Here is a 4,711-nt window from a genome sequence, read left to right on the forward strand (position 1 = left end):
TCTTCTTCTGCTTCTTCTTCTGCTTTTGAACCCGTTTCTCTTGCTGCGTATCCTGCGGGCTTTGTTTGTCCTTCTATTTGTTTAAGCTCTATGCATGTGCCACTCTCTCTGTCTCTGTCTCACTCTATATCCCCCTCTCCTTCTCTCTTTCTGTGTGTGTGGTGTTTGCTTACATGTGTAAATTACTTTTCAATCTTGTGATTACCTTTTTTCACATTTAATTATTTTAATTACGAACCAACGCACACGGCAACTGTCTCCCTCTTCCTCTTCCTCTTCTTCCCTCCTCCCCTCTAGAACTAGTTCAAATGAACTGTGCAAACTTTTCTGTGAACTAGTCGACAAACTGAAATTGAACCGTTGCTCAAAACAAAGACACAACTCAATTGAAATTGCCATGAAATAAGGTGAAAAGCATTCTCATCGCATTCTATTCCATTCTATTCTATTCTATTCAATTTATCCATTTGGATACACAAATCCAGAGGACTGACCTCATTGAACTCGAGTCCGGAAATTTGCTCTGCGCGCTACTTTTCGACTAAACATACAACAACAAACTTTGTGGAAAGTTTCAAAAATAAAATCGAAGAAAATCAAAACAAGGTTTCAAAAAAAAAAACGACCAGGAAAATTTTCAAAAATTTAATGTGAAATGACTCAATAACAAGTATTGTAATAATATACAATAAATGATGAAACAGTGTGGTATTATCATGGAAATATACCAGATTGAAATACCGAAAAACGTACTGAAATATACCGAAATGTATATTTGGTATATACCAAATGTATGGAACACAAAAGGTGCTGAGTACCGAAATGTATATTTGGTACTGAAATACTGAAAATACTGAAATATACCGACATGTATATTTGGTATATTGTGTTTTTAGTTACTAAGCTCTGAAAGCTATAGCTAACATCAAACTAGCATTGAAATTATAAATATTTCTAGTATTAATATACATAATACTGGAATATACTGAAATACATATTTGGTACAGTTGGTATATACAAAATTGATATACTGAAAAAATATTGACATATACTGACATTATATTTGGTATATTCCAATTTAATGTGCCGAAAATAAATGAGGTACACCAAAATGTATATTTGGTATATACCAAGTTGATATTTTGAAAAAATACTGACATATACCGACATTGAATTTGGTATATACCAAATTTGTGTACCGAAAAAGTTCTAAAGTATACCGAAATCTATATTTGGTATATAAGAAATTCATATACCGAAAAAGTACTAAAATATACCAACATGTATATATGGTATATTGTGCTAAGTATTCAGTTGTTTTCAGTTACTAAGATGTGAAAGCAAATTGACATTAGCCCAGCTAATAGTAATATACCGAAAAAGTACTGAGATATACCGAAATGTATACTTGATACTGAAATACTTAAAGAACTGAAATATACCAACATGAATATTTGGTATATTGTGCTAAGTATTCAGTTGTTTTTAGTTACTAAGATGTAAAACTACTAAACGTCAAATCGGCATTAAGCTAATATAAATATACCAAAAATTTATTGAAATATACCATAGTATATATTTGGTATATTTTCCTAAGTTTTAAGTTCTTAAATAGCTTCTAACCTCAAATTCGCCTTGAATTTAGAAATATTTATAATTCCCACACTTTCCTACAATTATTTCTTCAAACGAATCCAAAAAATTCAGGTGAGAAAACTTCATTGTTTAGCTGCGACTCTTCAGAACTCGGTCAGTCGATGAACTAAGCGTGCATTAGACTTAATAATTATGATAGCCAACATCCAGCACACATTTAATATTGTATACTATATATAGAGAACACCAGCGAGTACATAGGCGCATATTTCCCATGTTATTAAAACTTTGCTGCCACCAATGACAGACTTTCAAAACTTTCCCAACCATTCCATTCGCATTCTCATTCCCATTTCCGTTCTCATTCTCATTCTCATTCTTGTTCTTGTTCTAGGCAATGTCAAGGATGACTCGCTGTAGCACCTATACCAAAAAAAAAGTTATTTTTGTAACTGACTCTAGAATTTAGTTGGGAATTCTTTCAACTTAAATAATTCAAGCATTTTTCCTGCATACAAAATTTGATTGAAAGCTCAGCTCATTTAAAGTTTCCCATTTTTGACGGCTCTTCACTGATGTGTTTAACCAAAAATGAAATTCAATTAAAACGCAGTACTTTAAATTATTTAAAGTGAAACTTAAGGGATTTAAAAATAAAATACAATTTAAATTTAAGAATGAAAACCTTTCGAACCTTTTCAACTTTCAGTGCAAAATATTTATACATATTTATTAATTTAAGGTGTCTGTGTTTAAATTTCACTTGCTTTAATAATTTAGAGCAAAGAAGTTCAATTTAATTATTTCAGTTTTTACATTGGGGAATACATTAGGAAATTTCAAAAATTCAATTACTAATAACGAATTCAGCAAGAAAATATATTAAAGCGATAGCAAAATGAATAAAATTTAAATTATTATTTTATAAATTTGGAATGAATTTAATGTAATAATAACACTTTTCCAGGCTGTTGTATAACAACAAAACTTGCGGAGAAAAAGTTTCAAGTTGTTTTCAACATTCTTAAAGCGTATTTTCGATGAGAACATAATAAAACGAAACTGATTTGTATGTTACGTTAAAGGAATATCTTAAGAAATTCAAATCATTTGTGAACTAGTTAAATGAACAAATTCAAAATGGAGCAAAATACCTTTTGCAGGTTGAGAAAAACATCCCAGAAAATGCAAAAAATGTGTAGGGTAAATTGAAAAATTTTTTGAAAATAAATAATTACAACGCAACTTAAACACTCATCAAAGAAGCCAACAAAAAAAATATTTGTATATATAACGAAAATATTGAAATTTTACTCTAATTGAATGGAAAAATTATGTATTTTTTGCACTTGGAACTTGTTCATTCAACAAACTTAAAAAAAGGAAAGAAAACAATGGAACAGCTTTATCATCAGATTAAATGTACATATATGCAAACTAACACATAAAAGAAGGTAAACATGATAAACATTGCATAAAAATTGATAAAATGAACTGTGCTTTTTTTTTGGTCACTTGCGAACTCGGAACTGGTTCATAACATCAAATCGAATAACAAAAATGACAATGTTCTTAGTTCTCCTCTTTCGAACTGCTCAAGTTGCTTTTGTTTTAACTAAGTTAAGAAAAAATATAAAAAAAAATGCAATTCAAAATTTCTTTCTTTAGAAGTTATGCAATTGAATCACTTGTGAACTCGGAACTGGTTCATTGAGAGAACCAAAAAGAACGTTAATAAACTGAATTGCATTCAGATGAGACTCAATTCCATAAAAGAAACTAATAAACTAATTAGACGTGTTTTTTTCGCACTTGCGATCTCGGAACTGGTTCATTGAGCATACTAACAAAAAAAAAACGTAAATAAACAGAATGGCTTTTAAATTAGATTGAATGTCAACTAAGGAATTCATAAAATAATTAACTGGTTCATAAATATTTTCAACAAAAAATACAATACAAAATTGATTTGTTTAGAAGTTGTGTCTTTGGGCTACTAAATCACTTGCGAACACGGAACTAGTTCATTGAACAAACTAAAAATAAAATATAAAATGAATGCCATTAAATAATGAAATGTTCATTATTTTTGTTGTCACTTGCGAACTCGGAACTGGTTCATAAAACAATCAAAACAAAAGAAAAGCAAAAATAGTAGCAAAATAAAAGAACAGTTGTTGATCGTGGCTCGTTGCACTTTGGACCGCGTGAATCAGAGAGAACACGCGATTGTCGCTGCTGCGTCAGCGACAAATGAGTTGCAGCAGCGAGTGACGTCAGCAGCAGCAGCAGCAGCAGGTGATAAGGAGCGTCGCCCACTTTAGTCAAGCTGAGTGCTGAGTGATCGACAACACAGCAGAAACAAAACCAAAACCAAAGCGAAAAGACAAAAAAAAAGCAAGCAAGTCAAAAAGGAAAGCAGCTGCGACGGCAGCCGAAGAGAGACGCCAAACGAACGCCAGCCGACGGCCGAATAACGGGATAAGCGACTGCTGCTGCTTCTATTTCTGTTGCTGCTGCTGCTGCTGGAATTTACAATTAGCGGGCGAGAGATAAAAGGCCAAATCAGTGACGAGGGCGGCTGCAGGAATGCGAGCAGCGAGCAGCGACATCGACAGCGCTGCCTTTTCGGACAACAACGAAACGAAACAAAACGAAACGAAACGAAGCTAAAGCGCTGCCAGCACAGCGACGCTGACGGCGACTGCGACGCTGCTGGCGCAATGCGCCGACGCTGTAGCTGGCATACAAGAGCTGCGTATAACAGCAGCGGCAAAACTGTGCTAACCCCAAACACACAGGGGAAACGACAGCGAAACGAACGAAACGAAACGAAGCGAACAAAACGAAAGCAAGCTTCGTGTTTTTACTCCGAAAAACGGACGAAGGCAGCGACGTAGCGACGTAGCGACGTTGACGCCAGCAGCGACGCGCTGCTGCTGTTGCTGCTGCTGTTGGGTAGCAAACATTTTTGGGCTGCAATTTTGTGCCGTTGCGTTCGAAAGTTCGACAACTTTGGAAAACTGTCAGTTAGCAGCGAACTTAGAACAGGTAGAGACGCACGTTTCGTCGTCGGGCTTCCTCCAACAAGGAGCACACAACAAGAAGAAGAAGA

The 4,711-nt window shown here is 34.2% G+C and overlaps 1 long non-coding RNA gene across 2 annotated transcripts in view; it reads right to left on the reverse strand.

Annotated features, from left to right (window-relative positions):
* Positions 1-4,711, reverse strand: part of LOC132795092 (uncharacterized) — a 56,465-nt gene that overhangs the window by 9,261 nt on the left and 42,493 nt on the right. The window lies entirely within an intron of this gene.

This window comes from Drosophila nasuta, chromosome X (genome assembly GCF_023558535.2).
Source record: "Drosophila nasuta strain 15112-1781.00 chromosome X, ASM2355853v1, whole genome shotgun sequence".
NCBI lineage: Eukaryota > Metazoa > Arthropoda > Insecta > Diptera > Drosophilidae > Drosophila > Drosophila nasuta.